This window comes from Stegodyphus dumicola, chromosome 4, assembly GCF_044657685.1.
Source record: "Stegodyphus dumicola isolate Sdum_Otavi_A_Nest chromosome 4, ASM4465768v1".
NCBI classification, from domain to species: domain Eukaryota; kingdom Metazoa; phylum Arthropoda; class Arachnida; order Araneae; family Eresidae; genus Stegodyphus; species Stegodyphus dumicola.
Window position 1 is genome coordinate 141266398 of NC_140771.1, and position 24540 is coordinate 141290937.

Genomic DNA, 24540 nt, shown 5'->3' on the forward strand with positions numbered 1-24540 from the left:
CAAATTAACAAAAAGTTTTTTTTTTTTTTTTTTTTTTTTTTTTTTACATCTCAGATTTTTTTTTCTGAGCTCTGAAAATTTTTTCCCAGTCGGCAACCAATTGAAAAATTTCCAATCGGCTTTTACTTTCACTTTCAACTCTTTTCTATAAAAGCATTCCACGTTTTCTGTTCAGAACCGTGCGGGCTCTCCATGGTGCAACATGCTTTTTCTCTCTCTACCTCATCTGCAGCTAGGGTGTTTTTCCTTCTTCAAGAAGTGGAATTTTTTGGGAATACTTCACAATTTCACGAGCTAGCTGTTTCTTATATTTCGAGGAGATTTCAATGGAATTGTTTATAGATGTCATCTATTGCAGATGGGGAAAAAGTTTATACTGGATCGCTGGAGATATCTCATCCAGATAGGTCACGTTATATGTTTTCCCACACCTAAATAAACTGGACATGAGCCATCCTTTTGTTTTCTTATTCAACAAAGATAGACACTGCAGACCGTTTTGGGTTTTCACTCTTCGCGAACAGAGACGAGCCGCAGCGACACTTTGCGTTTTCTATGAGCGCAATAATGGATTACGTGAGCAGCCATTTTGTTTCCCATCTCACCCAGATAGGTCATGTTGTATTTTGTTTCATGCACCTAGCCAATTTTGGACATGAGCCATCCTTTTGTGTTTTTTTTTTGTCTACTGAACCAAGATAGACTCTGGAGACAATTTTGTTTCTCAACGGAAAAGTAAATTTTCTGAATGGGTACCGGTGTTCGAATACTTTTGTGGCCGACTGTACATCCAAATTACAGGATAGTTTACATGCATACAATGTTCAGGGGAATATGAAGAATCACACTTTACGTGACTGTCAAATTGCCGAGTGGAAGTTTGTTTGCTTATCAAACAGAATAATGTTTTATAACCAAAACTACCATAAACAAAAGACTCACTTGGCCTTTTTAAACAGTTTAATTAACAAAACACAATTAAGATAAATCTCGGGGAACACCATGCTTAGTGTCTTGAGTCCAGTACATCGACTGACGGCTAGTCTTTGTTGGCCGGTGTTTTTCCCCGGCGGCCGCTAGGTGGCGCTCCTTGAGCCCGTGGGTTACAGACTCGCCCTCTGGCTCGTCTCGACGAAAAGCCAGAAATATGTTTCTTTGCTCTGCCTCGTTTCCTATACTCTATCACCTGGTTCGTAAGAAACCTTTTGACGTCGATGAACATAATATACTTTTTGCTTGCCATATTCTTCATTAAATCGGGAGGATTCATCAGCAGCATAGAATCTGAAAGTTTTTCTTCAAGCTTCATTGAATCAGGATGATTCATGGCACAGAACAGAATTAGGATGATACTCTTCAAACTTCACTGAATCGGGATGATACTCTTCAACTTTCAATAAATCATCAGGATAATTCATTCAAAACTCCATAGAATCAGGCTGATCCTTTTCCTACTTCACTGAGTCGGGATGATTCTTTTCAAACGTCATTGAATCAGGATGATTCATTCAAAACTGCATATAATCAAGATGATTCTTTTCAAACTTCATTGAATCGGGATGATTCTTTCGTAACTTCATTGAATCGGGATGATTCATCGCACAACATACAATCAAGGTGATTCTCTTCATACTTCATGGAATCGGGATGATTCATCACACAGCATAGAATCAGAATGATTCTCTTCATACTTCATGGAATCGGGATGATTCACTCAGAACTCCATAGAATCAGGATGATTCTCTTCAAACTTCGTTGAATCGGGATGATTCACTTCAAACTTCATTGAACCGGGATGTTTCATCACACAACACAGAATCAGGATGATTTTCTTCATATTTCATTGAATCGGGATGATTCACTCGAAACTCCATAGAATCCGTATGATTCACTTCAAACTTCATTTACTCAGGATGATTCATCGCACAACATAGAAACAGGATGATTCTCTTCATACTTCATTGAATCGGGATGATTCAGTCTAAACTTCTTGAATTGGGATGATTCAGTCTAAACTTCTTGAATTGGGATGATTCTCTTCAAACTTCATTGAATCGGAATGATTCATCTCACAACACAGAATCATGATGATTCCCTTCATACTTTCTCTGAATCAAGATGATTCATTCAAATTTATAGAATGAGGATGATTCTAGAAAAGCTCACTACATGGGGTTGGATCTTCTCCTGGTTCGAAGCAGTTCTTTTGAATTTTTGCAATAAGAGATTTGAGTACTCCGTTTTGTATGTAGATGTTTACCCTCGTCACTTCGAAGATTCATTCAAGTGGATGTTTCAGAACTTAATTGGAAATTTATGGAATTTTTTGTCTACGTGCGTAATTAGCTCTTTGAATTGAATCACTTTCAAATTGTCAGAGACGGGCAGCCACAGTTCTGTGGCTAACACTTGCAGATCTTTTTTCTGGTTAGTCCCAAAAATACATGTTATCGTACTTTCAATGTCCATTGAAAGGTTCAATATTTGTTTAAAGAAAAATTATATGTTAAGAAATTTATGAGTTTCTTAATTGCCCCTAACAATTACATAATATTTGAAATTCAACATCGAACAAAATCACTAATCTGAGATTACATCGAAAACGAAACTAACATTTTACAAGGATTGGTACACTTGCCAAATGGACTATAAAATACACAAATTTAGTAAACATAAAATCCCCAAAATAGAATTTAACTTTGATAAATCTTCTAATAGTAATGCATCTGATGTCTACAAAATTCTAAATGCTCTAAGAAATCAATTTTCGACTATAGTTCTCTTTGAAAAACACAATTAGATATATAAGTTGCTCTAACCTGTTACGAAAAATTTTTCATAAACTCACAATTCGAAAATGCAGCAAATATTAGAATGCCTTTTCAGAATAATGGCAACAAAAATATTAATTCAAAAGAAGTATGCTTATTGCATAAAAACAAGCAGTGGCACAGTTTAAATACTATACTAGATAAAACCCTTTTCACTTTTAAATCATTTCTATTGTCAAAGAGGATAAGAAAATATCTGTTAATATTATTCTTGAAATAAAACAAAACAAAACATACAACTCATTCATAGATAGCAATACAATTATAAAAATACTAAAATAATTATTCACACCGGAAACATTTACCAATCAGAATAAAAATAACATTTTGCCACGTAAACACTTTTCGTTCAGAACCGAAACGAAATTTAACTTGTGTTAACTTCCAGTGAAATCAAAATTAATCTTCAGTTAGGACATAAAAGTAAAACACAGGAAATTCAAATAAAAATATATTATTTAAAACAATATAAGACAATATAAATTCTTAAAGTGCAATATATCTAAAAGGAAATACCTAGAACTTATATATACTTTACATATGATTTAGTTTCCTTTTTAAGGACACATTTTATTCCATATTATTAAAGTATTAACGACGTTATAGTTAGAATTTTATATTGCTTATTAAGTGAAAATCTGTTATCTTATTAAGTTAAATCTTATTAAGTGAAAATATCTTATCTGTTATCTTCGGGTAAAGATGGAACCATTCAATGTTCAAAATAACCTTTCGCGTGAAGATAAACACGATACTTCGTCGTGCAGTTTCCAAATGCACTTCGCTGGTGGAAGCAGTATACCTAAAACCTAGAAAGTAATATGAGTCAATGTCCTGGAATCTTGAACATTGTTATTTCTCAACTGGATAAATCATTCGAGCCGCACGTTGGGTAGCTAACTATAACCAAAACTACCATAAACAAAAGACTCACTTGGCCTTTTTAAATAGTTTTAATTAACAAAACACAATTAAGATAAAACATTAAAATCAAGGGCGTTATAATTACACATTCAAGTAACAAAGTAAATCTCGAGGAACACCATGCTTAGTGTCTTGAGTCTAGTACATCGACTGACGGCTATAGTCTTTGTTGGCCGGTGTTTTTCCCCGGCGGCCGCTAGGTGACGCTCATTGAGCCGTGGATTTGACATTTATGCCTTTCCACGCGCAATGCGTACAAAGATTTAATAACATTTAAAAAGAATACTGACATATTTCGAAAGACATAAAGAATGCAAAACTCCTATTCGAAAGATAGAACACAGCACTTTTATACTCAAGGAAAACAAACCGATAAGGATCAAAACATTCTTTTTATTACTTAAAAGAACAGTCTACCAAAATACTGGATCTATTTGCATAAATACAAGCATATACTTTTGTGTTATCAGAAACAGCTCAATTATTTTTACCAATGATTCTAGACATGTATTCACTTGGAGAAAGCAAAGATGCAGTTATTATTTAGAATAGTTAAAAGCTTTTATTTTAGTGTTCCCCCCCCATAAAGTAATAACTGCATGAAACTGTTTTGGAAATTTAGCACGTTGATTTTGTAGGATGATTCTTTGTATCAGTAGATACACGGGACAATACCTGTATCCTCATATATTAAAATCCTAGTGTCCCGTATGATTTTTCTTTTCCTGCTCCATGCTGTAATGTCATCAAAAGGCATGAGTTTGGAAATGATAGAATCCATATTTGTGGAAGTGTTGTTATGAACATCATTGTTAGTTATAGCGAAAATAATGAGCGATTTGTTGAAAATTAGGTTAGATGAAAGATATTTTAATATATAGCATTTTAATACTATTTAGCACAATACTATTTTGCAATACGCAACATCCACAAAATGATCGTTACAACGGAATTCGGTCACCCATCTTTTCGAACAACAATCTTTCTCGTTGCCATTCCGTAATAGAAAAAACTTACCTTTCATGGAGTTTAATCCTGACGCGACAAGTGTAATGCTTGGTAGTCATATGGAACTCCAAAAAGAAGGCTCTGTTTCCAAAAGGAAGTAGAGGAAGAAGGGATCAAAAAGGTTCAGTTATTGTTGACTGCTACTGTTTCAAGGTTCTTCTGCTTAACGTACATCTCTTCCCGCAGTGGCTAATCGCACCGACGGTGCGAATAGCTAACAGGCTATTCACACCACCTACGTTCGCGCATGCGCACAATCAGCCCAGGTACCAGCATTTTACTCAGATTTCCGTAAGGCAGGCGGTATTAAGAGCGAATGTTGTTAATAGTTCACCAGCAAGAGAATAATTTTTAAGTAATAATTATCAGTTACAAAGACGAGGTCAATCTATATACATGATAATGTTCAGGAAATGATTAAATAAAATAGGGATTTAATGATGGTTCTAATTGCAAGCGAGGACGAGTAATTAGTTAAAAAATCTTTAGTGTATTGACAAAAAGGCTACAGAAATTACTTAAATTCTTTTTTTAACAGAGGAATTTTATGCAAACTTAGACCCTATTCTTATAGCACAGGACTGTCAGAATTTATTATTCAATAAGAAAACTTACTGAAAATGATAATATTCTTATATATTCATCACGTTTTCAGTATCCACATAGGTTTATAGGTTCAAATGCCATATTTCAAAATCAAAGTTATTTACGTAATAAAACCTTACAAAATCTGATAAATCATTTGTGTGTGCAAATTTTTAAATCTAAATCTCTTACATTAAATTATTCTGTCTTTTAAATTACATTCCATAATTTATTTTAATTTAATTGATTAATGTGTTTGTTCTAATATTTCAAAGTTCTTTGAAGCACTTTTTGTGTCCTGAAAATGCCAAGTATTTCCATAAAAAAAAATAAGCAGGCATACAGAATAATTCATTTAAAAGTTGATATAATCGCTTTTAACTTATTTCATGTCTAAATAATTTTCTACACAGAAATCTTCTGTCTAATTTTTAGTATCTTTTATCGGAAGAAATTTTTCAAAGAGGAATGAATTAAAGTCTTGATTGCGCAAAACACATCTTTAAAGCTAAATGTATTCTAAGAAGTACAAAAAATGTAAACAAGATTTTGTCTCACCCCCCCCCGCAAATCAGACATTTAAACTATTCAAACCGTTCAGGTAAAGGATAACCATTGCGAACACAAAAATCTGCCCAAGGAACCCATTTTCCTTTCTAAACTTTTGGAAGTCGCCAACGCTTAAATGATAAACTACGCCAAGGTAGAAACCCGCCTGTTTTTTTAATAAAAGTTTCACTACAACTGTTATTTCTATAATCCATAGTTCTATTTGGGAGAGCTTTCGATTTGTATATTCGATTCAAATCACTACTTCAATTAAGTCTTAATGACTTTTATTTACACATATCTTTTATATTACAATACATATATAATTCGAGATTAATTTCAAATCAAAAGATGGGGATTATCCCCCCTTCGTATCAAATTCTATCGAGAGAAACCGACTCCTCGTTGCCACAATTCAAACCAAAAACAACGCGTTTATGTCTAAAAACTCTAAGTTCCTCCTTGTCAAAGTCTTTCCATCATAAAAATCGTAAGAAATCTCGATCACTCTTATTCACTGACATTTGCAAAAAAGCCTTTCTTATGTCTGAAATAACTTCTATTCTATTCTTGCGAAATCTTAAAATTATAGGAATAATTTGTTCCAGCAAATTTGGACCCTTTTCTAGGCAATCATTAAGTGAGCGGGAATTTTTGTCTTTGCAGGAAGCATCAAAAACCGGTCGCAATTTCGTGGTCGAAGTTTCTTTGAATACCCCTTTATGTGGTAAATAGTGACACTGATTATTCATTTCGTGTTCAGGGACTTCTTCTATAATTCCTTCATTTAACCAATCTGTGAAAACATTTTCGTAATCCTAGAATTTGCCCTTTTGTATCAACCGGTGTGTCGTACTGTTTAAACGCTGTCTAGCAATATCGAAATATTGACTTAAACGGTCTTGTTCCATTACCCAAGGCAAATGAACCTCATACCTTCCCTCTTTAAAGGTAACAGTTTTATTAAAATGATTCAATGCGGCAATTTCCATTTCCTTTCCACATTTTGTTTCAACAGTATCTCGAATCCCCAATAAATCTAATTTCCACAAATTTTCAATCTTCGATGTGTGAATTAATAAAAAAGTCACTGCGACGGCATTAGCCACATTTTCCTTATCGTCGGTATGCTCAGATAATTTTCCCATTAAAATCCAACCCATTTTGGTTTCCATTGTAAGTAATGTTGAGTTCAAACGTTCAATTTTGTCGTTTACTAATTTCCATTAATTATCAGCTCCAATGAGTAAAGATACGTTGTTTTTATCTAAAGATTCGTGATCAACATCCGCTAAATTTATTCCCCTATCTTTTAACAACTCCTTATATTTTGCAGAGGATAGTCTAGTTCAGCACTCGATATTTCATCAGTCTCTAAAACCTGGATAATTAATTCCTGGTTATCGAAAATGTTTTTTATTTTTACTTCTACTCGCGCACAGTTCTGTTTGGTAGGAACTTGAGATCCGAAAGTATGAATCATTATTTCTTCCCTTCCCACTACTTTTAATCCCAGTTGTTTAGACAGACGTTTCTGAATATACGAGCGTTGACTAGCGCTGTCAAATAAACAACGAACTAATTTATTGCGTGACCTACTTTTAAGTTCTACTGTCGCCGTCTGTAAAAATATTTTATTCCTACCGATGCTAATGTAATTGCACGCTGAATTTTCTACTCCTTTTGATTGCGATGCTTCGGGTTTTTTCTCATTTTTGTAACAAAGGGTTGCATTATGTTTTTTGTGGCAGTATACACAACACAAGTAACACAAGAGTTTTTCTCAGAACAATCAGAAAATCGATGACAGACAAACATAACATCGAGCTTGTAATCTCAGTACATTTCGCTTTTCATTTACACTCATATTACACTTTTCACTATTATGTGTGTTATTTTTGCAAAAATTACAGTTTTCTTCTTTTACAGGAGCTAATAATTCTGCCGCCGACGAGGGGTTAACTTTAGAGTTAAACTTATTGTTTGTGTATTTATAATTACTTTTATGTTTGTTGAAGTGTTTATTCAATGGAACGAGTTTCGGTTCCGGTTTGTTAACTGCGTACGTTTTTTCGCGGCATTCAATTTCGTTTTTTAAAAAAGCAATTAAACCTGTAACATCAGATTCCTCTTTTGGATCACGCTTTCGGTGATATTCGAGAATCAAATCTGAGGCAATAATTTCAATAATATCGGATTTAACAAGTGTCCGTACGAACCTGAAGTTACTCCTAATTACTTAAGCTTCGAATGTTTATTTCACAAGCGTCGTGTAATCGTCTTAGATCATTTAAGTTCGAAGAATTTTTAACTGGTTCTATGTCCAAAAGATTATTCATATGTGATTTTATAATTTTTTCTGGTTTTCCAAAGCGTTCTTTTAAAAGTTCTAAGCACGAATCGTAATTGTGTTCGGTTAATTGAAATCCTTCAACGACATTATATGCTTGCCCTATCAATAATGATTTCAAGTATACGAATTTTTCAATCTTTGTTTAGCTTTATTCGATCAATCGCAGTTTGAAAACTGTTAGAAAATTCTAACCATTTTCCTGCATCTCCTGAGAATTTCGGAATATTTAACTTTGGCAATTTCATAGCCGATGACGATACATTTATTTCAGAAACAGAAGTGTTCAAAGAATTTGCATCTGATGCATTTTTCACAGACAAAATTTTCATTACATTTATTTAATCTTATTTTAATTCTAAACTTTGCAGACATAATTTGTTCATTGTATTTATCACTTGCAGAAATATCTTTTTCAAATTCTTTAGCATCTATTAACTTAGTTTCGATTTGTGAATTCAACATTTTCAACGTGTTTTCTCTTTCAAGAATAGTTTCATTCAACTCCTGCAATTCCTCAATGATTGTGCTTTCGATATTTTCTGATAACAAAGATTCTATTTTTGTAATTAATTTCGTAACGCTACTGCGATCATTCGTACGTTTCTGCTTCAATTTGTCTAAAGCTTCCATGTTTAAAATTGACTAATCACAATATTGAAACTCATTTTTTTTCCAAATTTTCAAAGAAAAAGGAATTGCTTACCTGCTTACAGGTAATCCACTTGCTAATCTTCGAAATTCTAATCCAAAAGTCCCTTGGTGAAGGCACCACTAAAATATGTTATTTCTATAATCCATAGTTCTATTTGGGAGAGCTTTCGATTTGTATATTCGATTCAAATCACTACTTCAATTAAGTCTTAATGACTTTTATTTACACGCATCTTTAATATTACAATATATACATAATTCGAGATTAATTTAAAATCAAAAGATGGGGATTATCCCCCCTTCGTATTAAATTCTATCGAGAGAAACCGACTCCTCGTTACCACTGGCAGAAGAGAAACTTTCGCTCATTTCTCGTTCGAGTTCTAACAACAACAGTTCGCGTACGTAGAATCCGTTCCTTTCGATGCGGTTCAATTGAAGGACCTGACAACTCAATGCGCATGCGTGGTTAATGTTGGTGCGAATAGCTTAAGCGGCTAATCGCCCTGGTGGCGTGAATAGCATCGGCCATCTCTTCCAGAGCTCTTCCTGCACAATATTGCTACACTTAGCAGCAGTTCTGAGTTGTTGAAAAGTGAAACAAGGAAGTTCGAATAGAAGACGCTCAAACTCGGAACGGCTGCTTTTGTGTGCTGGAAGAGTCCAAGATTTATAGGTTCTGTACTTGAAAGTAGGAATGAGGTAGGAGGAGAGGAAAAGGCGATGCTACATCATTTCTGGCTAGTGCTTTATGAGTGCAGCCGACTGTCGGTGCAGCTAGCGTTTCGTTAGTACGAATATAATATTTATTATTCTTATTTTTATCGATCGCTTGCTCTTTTTTTAATTTTGATTACGTAATTTTAAAAATTCTGCGCTAAATTTAAATAAGATGTAGAAAGAAATATTGCATGTTCTTTATACAAAATGGTATTAAAACTAAATTGTTCTTTCACTAGTGAATACAATACTCTTTTCGTATAAAGACAGGCCTTTTAAAGCTCTATCAAAATATATCATACTGAAACACATTCTTTATTTCGTGTACCAGATTTAAAAAAAGTTAAATAATTATGTTAAGTAATACAGCGAGAATTTACGCGTCCTTGAACAAAATCAAACATTTACAAAAAGCTAAGCAACTTTATTTGTGGATGTAAGAAGTCAGATCACATATCAAAATACCGGTTTTTATCCGCCACACCAATGTGCGAAAACGCCACCTATTGGTGAATTGAATCGCGGATCATATTAGCGGTAAATATCATAAATATCAAAAATTTACAGTTACAATTTTCTACAATACCTCAAGTAAATAAAAATTTTACAGCTACTTATTGTAACTTCATGTAATACTCAGTTATTTTATCGAAATAATGTACTTTCTCCAAAACGTTATGCTTTAAGAAAATTTGAAATAAGCATACAATGCGTACAATTTTACATTTCAAACAGATATTTCTCTTCGAAATATTATTTTTGTTTCATGAATTGATAAAAATTTATCCGTCCTTGAACGAAATGTTCAATAAAACACAGAGCTCAAAAAAACGCAGTGAAACTCTTTCCACGGTTTAGGAATAACCCAACGAGCATATCTCTAGTGCCCATTTAAAAGTCATTCCGCGATCTAAACTCTTTCCGATGCAAGCCATTCCGGAAACTTCCCTTTTTCTTCCTCTTATCCGCGTAAATTGAACTCGCCCAGCTAACAAAAGCAGCCATTCCGGGATTGACGGTCTAGTGGTTAGAATAGCCTCCTTGGAGTGAAATTACTGTCACATGGTTGCCCAGACCTAAATTCAGCTGAATACATGAGATGCTATCCGAAAATTTCTAACAGTAAGCTATCAAGTGTTCTCAAAGATTTCGAGTGGCGCTGAAAGAATGTTGAACCATGATTCCTTAAGAATTAATTTATGATCTCGAACAAAGTAGGCTACATCTTGTATTGCAATTAAGAATGATCATATATTATACAGAGCGCTTCATTTCAGATGCCTCTGTTTCTTGCTTTATAAAAGCTTTCTGATTTTCAAAGTATTGTCTGTTAGAAGTTGTTAAAATGTGCTATTCCAGTTCGTTTTTTGCTTATTATAATAACTAACCTAAGCGACATATTCTTTATATTTACAAAATTTTACTACTGTAAGCGTGAGTTGATGACAAAAGTATGTTCTCTTGCTAAAAATATTAAGTTTGCGCACATATCTTTCTAGAAAAAATTGCTTAGAATGTGTTGCTTTATAATAAAATAGATTCAAAAATAAATTAAATTCCCATGAATTAAAAATGTTGCAAATAGAGAAACACCAAATTTTAATAAAATAATGCACAGTAAAGAATAAACAAACAATATATATATATATATATATATATATATGTCTAATAATACAAAATAGATTAAAAACAATATACAAAATGTGCAAATAAATCAAAGTAAAATCATAATAATATTTTAACCGACATAAAGAAATATATTTGCAATTTTTTTATCACTTCAAGGAGGAACTTTGTGGTCTTAAGGCGCATTCTTTCCTCCGCTGTTATTAGTTTTCAAAAACAGCCGTGCAATTGTTTCAAAGCTTTCAATCGTAAAAGGAATTGCGCTTAAAAAGTTACTATAATAAAATTTTACTGTTTATTAATTAGTTGATATTAAGTGAGGACATCCAATTTAATTACGATACGATATCTTTGATTAAACGATATCATGAATCGTAACGCAGAAAATTGCTTCATGGAGGTAGAAATCGCTAACGCCATCCAGTGTTAAGTTTTGTCAAAATTTTAGGTAAGTATTACATTAATAATAATTAAATAATAAATTACATGTTTTATTCGACCAATAAATTTATTTTTATGAAGTATATGCTTTCAGTTTTATGTTGGGAAGTAAATGTTGATAGATATTCGCTTTAATGGACTTCTAAGCGTCCTAATATTTACGTTTTGCGATTATTAACACATTTTGCTGAGAATATATTTTTGACCCCGAATTGAGACTTGGGAAAAAGTTTTCAGCAAGTAATCACCCTAATAATGCTAAAGCTTCATATATGATTGTGTTTTTTACCGTTTCAGCTAAAAATTACCTTCAATCACTTCTGTTTTGAACACAAGTTATCAGCAAATATGGCGTACCTCCTCTTAGTGCTCAGGGAAGTGACCGCATCTAAATGTTTAGCCCTCGGTCCGGAAAATAGATGGCGCTAATTGCGAGAAAAATGTATGGCGCTTTAAGGTATTTTTATGCAGAGATTCTTCATGAAACATCATTAATTTATACATTATTATGAGAAAAACACCGTAAATTATTACACTCATACATAACCTTTGTGCAATCATAGTGAAGGGAGGAAATGGCGTAATCGTAATAGATAGCTGACATACTAAAGCATATTGATTTTATGTTACCCTTAAAATGCTGTTTTAAATCCTTTACATTTCGTATTTTTGACTTGAATAAACAAATGAAAGTATTTGTGTATTTTGTATAAAAACGGATTTGCATTTTATTTAAAATCTGTACTTGGGTACTTGGATTTCTTACGAAGGTTTAATATTTACTACTACTAGACAGAAAAAAAAAAAAAAAAGTGTAATTACCCACAATTAATCCCAATATTAATGTAATTATCCAATTAATAATACCCAATTATTTCCACAGTTAAAAATAAGTGAAAATTTTGTTACACTGTCATAACCAACAAAATGTGCAGTTAAGAAAAGTAAAGAAAATGTAGTATTGCCTATCTGAACAAATTTATGTTTGATATGTATATGAAATTCAGATAAATTATCCCGTTAATTTTAGTAAACCTGAATTTATTGAAATGAATATTTTTCATTATTTTGTAATGTATTGCAAAATAGTAGAAATGCAAAAGAATTTTCAAATAAATCCTGGAGTTATAATTAAAATATTAATTCACATAAGTGGAATGTTTGATTAGATAAAATTCAGATGTTCTTCCAAAATTCATATCATTCCCCCTGTAAATCTTTGAATATTAAAAAATGAGTGAATGCTTGTTGACAATTAATTACTGGAAGTACTTATATAGTAAAAGATGAGAAAAGCATAATATTTTGCATTTTTATGTTAAAATATCAGAGGAGTTGGTCTTGCAGTGCTTTTCATTTTATATTTGTAAATGTGTTTTCACATTCTATTTGGGGAAAGTGCAGAATAACCTACTGCTTGGCGCGTTTTTAAGAATTGAACATGCTCGGTATCCATGTATACATCGACCTATTTTCACTTAAAAAGTCAATGAAAATTGACAAAAATCCAATTCTTACTCTTGTAACAAGCGCCAAACAAATAAGTGGGCTTTACCCAATTATAGCATTGTAGCCAAGACTATACAGTGGCTCACATTTATTTTGACACAGAGACTTGTTTTTTACAATTTAATTTGAAAATACCAATTACTAAATATAAGCAAAATTACTTTTATTTTTCTTTCACATACACTGGGTAAAAAAGGTATTGGCAATAGCTTATAATTGATTATATTTCTTAACAAAGGAAATGCTTGACAATTTTAGCTGGTCATAACAAACGCAGGAGGTAATAAACACACAAATCTAATGAAACTTTCAATTTAATATGCCTTTTACACAAAATATACAACAGAAACGTAAATTTTTATGTTAAAAAAGTATTAGCAAAGTTCTAACTGCTAAGTAAATTTTATTATGTTGAGGTCATGGCTTTAGACTGAGAAACGCTGTTAATATAAAGTCTGCAGAGCTACTCCAAAATGTTTAAAACGTTATGTTGCTAATACTGTGATAAACTGTCTTCGAAGGAGTTGGATGTTAATGCTAAAAACATGATTATTAAGCTAAAAAATGAGGGTTTAATTTATTGTGCTCTAGGATTTACAATTGAACATAAGTTTATTTACTGTTAGAAGTGTTGTAAAAAAGTTCAAAAAGACGGGATCGATGCAAAGTAAGGTTGAAAGTGCACGGCCTCGAATATTTTCTGCAAGATAAAACGTGGCATTATTAAAGAGGTTAAGAAAAGCCCTAAAATAAGTGCACCCGAGTTAACCAAAGATGTTACTAATACTTCGTATAAAACTTTTAGTGTACAGACTATACGGAATGTACGACATAGTGGAAGTTATTATGGAAGGGTAGCAAGAAAGAAACAACAGGACAATGATTGGAAATAAACAGGAGAAAAGATTGGATTTTGGAAAATCTGGAATTAATTTATCAGACAAATTTTGGAACATGGTTATTTTGTCCGACGAATCAAAGTTTAACCCATTTTCGAAAGTGATGGACAACAATATGTTTGGTGAAAGCCTAACACCGAACTGGAAAACCAACATTTAACACCGACATGTTGGAGAGAGCCTTATAGTTTGGGACAGCCCCCCCCCCCAAATGGAGTTGGTAACCTGTGCTTCATTGATGGTATTATGACAGCACATACGTACATTGACATATTGTCCCATAACATGAGATTCAGTGCCCAAAAGCTTGGCTTAGGAATATTATTTGTGTTTCAGCAGGACAATGATCCTAAGGATACATGATTGGCACTTCACCACCTGGCAAGAGTTATTCTATAATGCTCCTTGCCAGTTAAAGACAATCGGCATAAATTCAATTGAAAATTTATGGCACAAATTTGACTTGGAAGTCAGGAAACATAAAATTGTGTTTAAAGATGAACTTAAGTGTATACTCCTGCAAGAATGGCACAAAATTCGGTTAATCATTGGATTATGATAACTTGGCGATTTTTTGGCGACCAACTCTGCTACAGCAACCCTCTATTTTTTTTTTTTCTCGCCGCCATTTTGTCTTCACGAAGTAAAGACATGTTTCTTTTCTTTTTATTTACTCAACACTTTTTCCAACAATCTGCTAGCCGAATTACACTTATGCCAGAAATTTTATGGAACAAAACTGCTTAATCATGACAAATATTAACTGCAAAATTGGGAAAAAGTGCAGAATCGCAAACTCCTTGCCGTGTTTTTCAAAATCGCACATACACAGTAACCATTTATATTCGACTTATTTTTACTTAAAAAAAAATCCCAGAATTGCACAAAAATGGCATTGCGCACACTCTTGACTTTATCCATCTACACTGCTATTTTCTCATAAATTACAAAAATTTGCACGAAAATGCAGGAAAATTTTGTGAATCTTTAAACTTGGTAAAAAGCACATGTATGAAATTACCTGATTGCGAAAAAGTACATACCCTATCCAAGGATAAACATTTCCACGTATAATATAAATAAAATATCCAAAAACTTTTACCTCTAAATTATCTATAATAAATGTCACCAACGAATTCATAACAAAACATTAAAAATGGTTACAAATACTTAGTGTCAAATATTAAAATTATTTCCATGCACGTTTACTTCCACTCAAACGTACACCAAATTGCTACAAACATATAATTCACAAAATAACTATCATTTAATTAAAATATAATTAAACCATGTACACATCGACTTATTTTTACTTAAAAAAAACATCCCAGAATTGCACAAAAATGGCATTGTGCACACTCTTCACTATATCCATGTACACTGCTTTTTTCTCATAAATTAGAAAAATTTCACGAAAATGCATGAAAATTTTGTGAATCTTTAAATTCGGTAAAAAGGACATATATGAAATTACCTGATTGCTAAAAAGTATATACCCTTTCCAAGGATAAACATTTGCACGTATAAAATAAATAAAATATCCAAAAACTTTTCCCTCTAAATTATCTATTATAAACCTCACCTGCCAATTTATAACACAAACATTAAAAATGGTTCCAAATACTTAAATTCTTTCCATGCACATTTACTTCTATTCAAACGTATTCCAAAATACTACAAACATATAACTCTCAAAATCACGATCATTAAATTAAAAAACACTACTTAAAATATAAATAAGCATATACATTAAATTAATAAAAATTAGCTTACAATCCTAATTACTTTAAACTAAATCATTGCTAATAACAATTTTCCAATAATACCATATTAATTTATTTACTCCTTACATTTAGAACAATGCATAAAAATAATATCCTCAAATAATTAAAAATACTAACTTACCTAATCTTCTACAGAATCTTGAGTGCATGGCGGATCACAAAATGTCCATTTTCACCAGATTTCTTGCACTGCCATTCAAACTTATCTGTAATATCCTTCCCTTCACACAATCTCATTTCATTTCCACATGTTGGACATTCATACTTATCAGCAATTAAGCAATTCTTTTCAATTACACATAAACACAATAAAAATTTCAGATTTACTTTATATAGGGCCATGAGATCCAAATATTAAACAACACTGTTTCACAGAACATAAAATGAAACTAATGCTATAAAGTACAGCAGATATTTTTACAAAATTACCCCCTTTTCCGATTAAAGAACAGTGATTCGTCCATTTATGTCACATGACATATCTCATGATCTCCCCTCACACAAAATAATGCATAATTGGAACTGAATACTTCTCACATTATTTCCAAAGTCCTAGGTAGTAACCTTTATCGCCACCAAAATGTTGCCAAACTACCAGTTACCATATTCCAAAGATTAGCCCAAAATTCCCAACAGGACTTTTCTCGGCTAATCTTTGGAATATGGTAACAGGTAGTTTGGCGACATTTTAGTAAGGCAATAAAGGTTACTAGCTGGGACTTTAGCAGTGTACATGGATAAAGTCAAAAGTGTGCGCAATGCCATTTTTGTGCAATTCTGGGATGTTTTTTTAAGTGAAAATAGGTCGACGTGTACATGGATACCGTGTATGTGCAATTCTTAAAAACGCGGCAAGCAGTTTGCGATTCTGCACTTTCTCCCAATTTCGCACCTAATTTTCATCATGATTAAGCACTTTTGTTCCATAAAAGTTCTAGCATAAGCGTAATTCAGCTACCAGATTGTTGGAAAAAAATGTTGAGTAAAAAAAAAAAAAAAAAAAAAAGGTGTCCAAATAAAAACTAGCAGGTTGCTGTAGCAGGGTTGGTCGCCAAATTATTGCCAAGTTACCATAATCCAAAGATTAACCGTTTTCTCTATGAGAAATACATTGCAAGCTGTTATAAATGCAAAAGGTATGAATACAAATTTTGTTTCCACATTTTGTACGATCTTGCCAATATTTTTTTTTTACATGCACATTTACGTTTTTGTCGTATATTTTGTGTAAAAAGCATATTGAAACGAAAGTTCCATCAGGTTTGTGTCTTTATTGCCTCCTGTGTTCATTACATCCATCTAAAATTGTCAAGCATTCCCTTTGTTAGCTAGATTGATCAATTATACGTAATTGCCAATACTTTTTTTTACCCACTGTATATTATCAATCACCTTTTTTAAAACCTGCTTGTTTTGAAAAAAAAGTTATTCAAAATCTTTTTGGTTACAAAAATATATTCAAACTGTTCTAAAAATGAATTTGCTTAATTATTTGGACACTTTGAATAAGCAGTTTATATTTAAAGCCAGTGTCAAAGTGTGTGCAGCTGGTGGAACTGCACTGGGGTGGCAGAATTCAGGAGTGACAAAATTTTCGGAAAGGAAACTGGTGGCACAGTTTTGCAGTTTCTTAATTTGCACTGGGCAGCAAAATGCCTAGTACTGGCCCTGTTTATATTTAATAAAAATATGATAATAATGGGACATTAAATAATATTTTGTTGAATATCCTTTAGCGAAGAGTACATTATTCATGCATTTTAGTATGGATCAACTAATTTTTTCACTTGAGAATGTTCTGCTTTGTACTCTTCCTTCATATTAATTGCTTTTAGTATAGTTTTGGAAGAAATGTCATGTTTCCCTGTTCTTTGTCAAAGTCATGCCTTATGTGTTGAATATTATTTAAGTCTGGAGAAGTTTTTACAACTTCAAGACAGTTGTATAATAACCACTAGTGAGCTTTTAAGGCTTTATCTTTAGGATCATTATCCTGATAGAACTTGAATATATTTTGCATTCTAAGCTTTCAGGTTTGTATTACGAATATTTATATTAATCCGTATTACTTTCTATAAAAACTATAATTTCTCTCATAGAGGCAGCAAAACAATCCCAAACCATTATCCCTTCATTTATTATTTTTTACTGTTTATTGTTTTACCACATGCACCATTTTATTTACTTCTTTCCACATGGCTATTAGTTTTTTGGATTTGGTTTATGCTATCAACCGGCATTTTTGAGGAAATTCTACTTTTTATCGGTTTACCACGTGCACGATTTTGACTTTCGTTGCTTCTTTCCACGTGGCTATTGGTTTTCAGTATTGGATGTTTCTCTCTTTTTGGAATGTTTTTGTCATATGTTGATGAAAATTGTCTTCATTATTTATTGGTGTTTTTTCATGTTATAAGTAATTACTTGTTTGGACTTTCGGAATTATATTTCTTTTGTTCACTTGTTTCTTGCTTGTACCCTTTTCACAATATGTCCACTGACAAGAACCGATTTTGTAAGTTACGCCTTAAGCGTACGAAATTCTTGAATCATCTTCAGTTTCTACTTAAATGCAAACATCAATCCCAAACCATTATCCCTTCATTTATTATTTTTTACTGTTTATTGTTTTACCACATGCACCATTTTATTTACTTCCTTCCACATGGCTATTAGTTTTTTGGATTTGGTTTATGCTATCAACCGGCATTTTTGAGGAAATTCTACTTTTTATCGGTTTACCACGTGCACGATTTTGACTTTCGTTGCTTCTTTCCACGTGGCTATTGGTTTTCAGTATTGGATGTTTCTCTCTTTTTGGAATGTTTTTGTCATATGTTGATGAAAATTGTCTTCATTATTTATTGGTGTTTTTTCATGTTATAAGTAATTACTTGTTTGGACTTTCGGAATTATATTTCTTTTGTTCACTTGTTTCTTGCTTGTACCCTTTTCACAATATGTCCACTGACAAGAACCGATTTTGTAAGTTACGCCTTAAGCGTACGAAATTCTTGAATCATCTTCAGTTTCTACTTAAATGCAAACATCAATCCCAAACCATTATCCCTTCATTTATTATTTTTTACTTTTTATTGTTTTACCACGTGCACCATTTTATTTACTTCTTTCCACGTGGCTATTAGTTTTTCGGATTTGGTTTATGCTGTCAACCGGCATTTTCGAGGAAATTCTACTTTTTATCGGTTTACCACGTGCACAATTTGGACTTTCGTTGCTTCTTTCCACGTGGCTATTGGTTTTCAGTATTGGATGTTTCTCTGCTTTTGGAATGTTTTTGTCATATGTTGATGAAAATTATCTTCATTATTTATTGGTGTTTTTTCATGTTATAAGTAATTACTTGTTTGGACTTTCGGAATTATATTTCTTTTGTTCACTTGTTTCTTGCTTGTACCCTTTTCACAATATGTCCACTGACAGGAATCGATTTTGTAAGTTACGCCTTAAGCGTACGAAATTCTTGAATCATCTTCAGTTTCTACTTAAATGCAAACATCAAAATATCATTCCCAAATTTATACATGTGAAATATAGCCTTAAAGCTTCCGTTCACGTTTCAAAAATTTTGCATAAATTCAAATTGGCACTTCTTCGTCATATTATAAGGGACACGCGCAAACGTTTATCTAAAATTGAATTTGAATTATATTACCTCCATTTAAAAATTGCTAATTCAACTGAAAATTTTTCCTCATTTGAACATACATCTTGGTTTAGAACCGATACCGTTTGTCAACGGCATTAAAATGTGCTTATTTCTAAATTCCTTAAACTCGCACACCAGTCGGATAGTCCCACCTATCTAGCTGATCTTCCCACTGTAAACGTTAACCCCATCGTTAATATCTCCAATAGGAATCTTTCGGAGGATCAGTTAAAAGTATTAAAATATAATTTCAACTTTTCAAAGACATCTAAACCTTCAATTCCTCAAATCATCACCCCTATAGAGAAAGCCTTTAAATTCTCCAAAATTTCGGAAACGCAGAAGGATGCAATCCGCCACCTAATTACTCATAACGTTAATTTTAACAACAAATCTTTGGGTTCAAATCTTAGCAAAAAGGAAAATGAGATCTTGCATGAAATTCAGTCTGATACTAATATCATTATCTCTTAAGATGATAAGGGCGGACAGATCGTTGTTATGGACAAACACACATATATTACTGGAGTCTCTAAACTGATAAATGAAGGCCCATACTGCTCGATCCCTAAAGATCCTTCAACTTCAGACCTCACTAAAGTTAAAAATGCTATTAAATCTGCCCACATTCTGCCAACTCAGTTGAAGAAATCACTTATTCCACATATTACTAATTGCGCTAGGCTTTATGCTCTTCCGAAAGTCCACAAAACCGGTATTCCTTTTCGACCAATTGTTTCCAACATAGGTACTGCTTCATATCCTTTGGCCAAATATTTAGTTCCCAGATTTTCTCCTCTACTTGCTAACAATATTCACACTGTAAAAAATTCTGTTGAAGTCATTGATAAACTTTAAAGTATTTCTTCACTTCGTTCCATTATGGTTTCATTTGATGTCAAATCACTGTTTACTAATGTTCCGGTTGAAGGAGCACTAAATTGTCTTGAAACTAGGCTTCGAGAATTTCACTTCACACATACTGAAATTAATGAGTTGGTTTCGCTTACTAAAGTTTCTCTGAGTCAAACCCACTTTGTTTTCCAAAATGCATATTTTCGTCAAGTTGAAGGATTGGCTATGGGTAATCCTCTCAGTCCGGTACTTGCTGACATTTATATGTACTATTTTGAGATGAAATTATTTGATAAACTATCTTTTCGTCTTTGGATTCGGTATGTTGACGACACTTTCGCACTTTTTGACGGTTATAAAAGAGAATTTATCCGAGATTTTATCTATTATGAATTCAATTGATCCAACCATCCAATTCACTCTTGAAATTGAATCCAACAATTCCCTCCCCTTCCTTGATATTCTTATAATCCGCAATGAAACTGATTTTAGCACCACTGTGTACCGTAAACCCTTTGCAGTTTGTTTACCACCCCATGCCAAGTCATGCCACCCTGTTAAGCAAAAAATGGCTTCTTTTTACTATTATGTATTCCGCGCGCTTAAAGTTTGTTCCTCTGAATCTTTGCTTATCAATGAACTTAAATATTTGAGAGCAGTTGCGATTGACCGTGGATTTTCTCCCGTGATTATTGATAAAGCCGTTAAAAAATTTTCAGATTCCCATCAAAGAAGACATTCCACTGTTAGAAATAATATTAATGACCTTGTCGTGATTCCATTTTATCCTTCTGTTAGCTATAAAATTGCACAGATTCTCCAGAAATTCAATTTTCAAGTCGGTTTCTCCCCTTGTAATAAAATTCACCCTTCGATTCTAAAAGATGGCGTTTGTGTCTTGAATTCTTGGGGAATTTATAGTATATCGTGTCAGTGTGGTTTAAGGTATATCGGCCAAACAAAAAGAGCGTTGAAGTTTCGTATCAAGGAACATGAATCTTATGTCAGAAAAGGCGAAATTAACAAGTCTTCAATAACGTATCATAGTTGGACATTTAACCATAATTTTGACTTTGGATCTGCAAAAATTATCCAAAAGGCTTCTTCCATAGGTGAATTGGATTTTCTTGAGGCTTTTCACATTCACAAATATTTAGCAGGTTTAGTCAATGATTTGAAGTCCAATCCAGTCCTTCCTAATTCCTTTAAAATTCTACTATCTTAATTCAGTTTTTTTTGCCAATAGATGGCGTTATCTCCTCGCGTTTGGTACTACCAGAGGGTATCAAAATCCGTTCAGTGGTTGCTTTCCATTATTTGAAGTCCAAATTTTGAGCGTGAAGGTGCATTTGCCCCTCGCTCTCTATTTTAACTTCGCTAATTTTTCTTGTCCTTTATGCTTGATCAGATAGCCTGGCTCAGTAAAAGTAGGCGGCCAGTGCAACTCTGATTAAAAATTCAGTTATAACCACGTGCAGTGCTGATAAAGACCACGTTTTCTGAGACTCCTTCTCCTTTATTTTCTTCTTTCTAGGTATTTCTTTCTCCTGATGAGGGGGGGGGACCTTTAGCTGCCCTCAAAATCGATTGAGTGTTTCATTATACTTACGCTAAATACAAGGTTGTTTTTACGATTTTGATCATTATCCCTTCACTACATTTTTAACGGTAGACAGAAAGTTTCAGATTCAATTTTTTATTCGCCTTTCTCTACTTAATAGTTCGTCCATTGCAGCCAGATATATAGCATTTTGACTCGTCTGCAAATGTAACATTATTTAAATCTAAATTTAATCAATCTTCCTTGCTTAACATGGATTTTGCAAAAGCTAAACATATTTCCCCCCCTTTTTTTAAAAATTTTTTTGCTGAAAAATTTCTTTCCTTATCACCCATTGATTCTTCTAACAGTTTGAGGATTAACTTTATTGTCTACTGTACCTGCACTGAGTCATGATAATTGCACATGACAAACTACTTTGTTGCCGGAGACATATTTGATGACAGCCAGTGAAACTGCATATAGAAACCACATGCCTGAAAAGCAATGTTGGTATTCTCAGTGTTTAGTGATATGAATAACATGTGGCATAAATCATTTAGAGTTTTTAATTTATGATGCAGTACATTTTTTGAATCATAATTTCTGGTTGATTTCTTTATAAATAGAATATTTTTCACCTTAGTACTGATCTGCTGTTTCAAGCTAATTAACGATGTTTTTTCCTTGTGCGTTAGCATTAAATAAATCTACTAGAATATTTTTTCCTGTTTAAGATTACTATATTTTTTATATTCTGAGAAGTTTGACAAACAAGAAAAGCTTAATTTATTGCCTGTTTGCATTTGATTATATTTCTGATTTCCTATTGTTAATGATTTTTCAATTTTTGTGCTCAATTGCGTGGCGCATTTACCAAAATGCTTAAAATTTTCCATGAACCAGCAGATTGTGAGTCTGAATCCATCTGAGCTATTTTCTGATTTTTCTACTAAAAATAAATGCTTTATTGTTTCTGTTATTATGTATTTGACAGAGTGTTCTGTTGATATAAAAGTTATTAAAATTTTTACGTGTAACATATGGTAGTTTTATGCTATTTTAATTACTTATTTATATAATAATTTTATATTAATTTTGTAAATATAATAATTAGATTTTAATATTATTTATAAAGTGATAAAATTTGTTTTTTCTTTTTTATGTATTTAAAATGATGCTTTATTATGAAACTAATTATCAGCAGTGTGTGTTCCATTTTAAACTATATATGAAGTAATCAATTTATTTTCTTCTTTTATGTAAATAAAAAGAATTTCACAATTAAGTGGTTTCATTTAACCATGTCATTGATTTTTCTTTTTTTAATTTTGTATTATTATTTTCATATTCTGCATTTTTATTGGCATTTTTAATTGCTGTTACTTTCTTTACTATTAAGCTTGCTGTTTATTATTACTATTATTATTATAACTTATTTAAAAAATTAAGCCCTGGGTAAAAATATATTTATGGGTACCCCTTGGTGAAAATGGCGATTTTTGGTGGTACATGCATACTGAGTTTGTGCAATTCTTTGACTTGTTATTTTGGCGTGTGTAGCGGTGATTTTTGCATCAAAAATTGCCGTTACACAAAGCCAAAATAACAAGACAATGAATTGCACAAACTCAGTATCCATGTACACAATGATCTATTTTCATTTTAAAAAAATCAGAAAATTGCACAAACTAGGCATTGCGCACTTCCTTGGCTTTGTAAACATCGAACTATATTTACTTAAAAAGTCAAAGGAACAGCCAACAAAAAATATATATAATTTCAATAAACTCCATTTTAAATCAAACAATGAAATAACATAAAAAAGGAAATTCATCTTTGCACTACACAAAGGAAATATCCACTTAACTTATTTACAAATTAACATGTCTTCAGTCAAACAAAATTCTTTAACATCATCCAAAAACTTCCTAAAATTATCTGAACTAGAATCTGTATGCTGGCATCACCACATAAATTCACAAAATAAGAGTGAAAAATATCCTCAGTAGTGCCATTTATCGTCCGACCATACGCATTTCCTTTCTACAAACAGGACACTTAGTAATGGCAGCTAAGTAAACCTTCATGTACACACCAGTCAAGTAATGCTCTTTTCCCCTTTCTTTCCAAATCATACAGAAACTTCAAATTAATCATACCACATTTAGCCATTGTAACCGTCCAAAACCACAAAACAAGGAATATAATAGGGGGATTGGAAAGTAATATTGCTTTCTTGCATTAAATTCAAATGAATAAATTTGTAACAACTTTTTATTTTTAATCAATGATATAATCACCCTCATTATCAGCAACCTTTTGCCATCTAGTATGCCGATTTCAATCCCAGACCGATAAAAATCAATTGGTTTTTGAGTAAAATATCTCGAGATGGCATTTTGGACATCATCCAAATTTTCAAATTTTTTTCTCACTAAGAAAATGTTGTAGGGATCGGAATAAATGGAAATCCGAGAGTGCGATATCGGGCAAATATGGTGGGTGAGGCAGTACCTCCCACCCCGATTAATTATATTTTTCCAGTGTTCGTCTTGCACAGTGCGGTCTTGCTTTGTCGTGTTGCAGAATGAT

The 24540-nt window shown here is 32.6% G+C and overlaps 1 protein-coding gene across 2 annotated transcripts in view; it reads left to right on the plus strand.

Annotated features, from left to right (window-relative positions):
• Nucleotides 1-11569: 11569 nt before the first annotated feature.
• Nucleotides 11570-24540, plus strand: part of LOC118197673 (uncharacterized) — an 81623-nt gene continuing 68652 nt past the window's right edge. Inside the window, exon 1 of one of the 2 annotated variants that reach the window (XM_085815560.1) lies at nt 11570-11695. The gene's annotated coding sequence lies outside the window, so the exon portion shown is untranslated. The remainder of the gene's footprint in view (nt 11696-24540) is intronic. The other variant, XM_085815561.1, reaches the window with a different exon arrangement.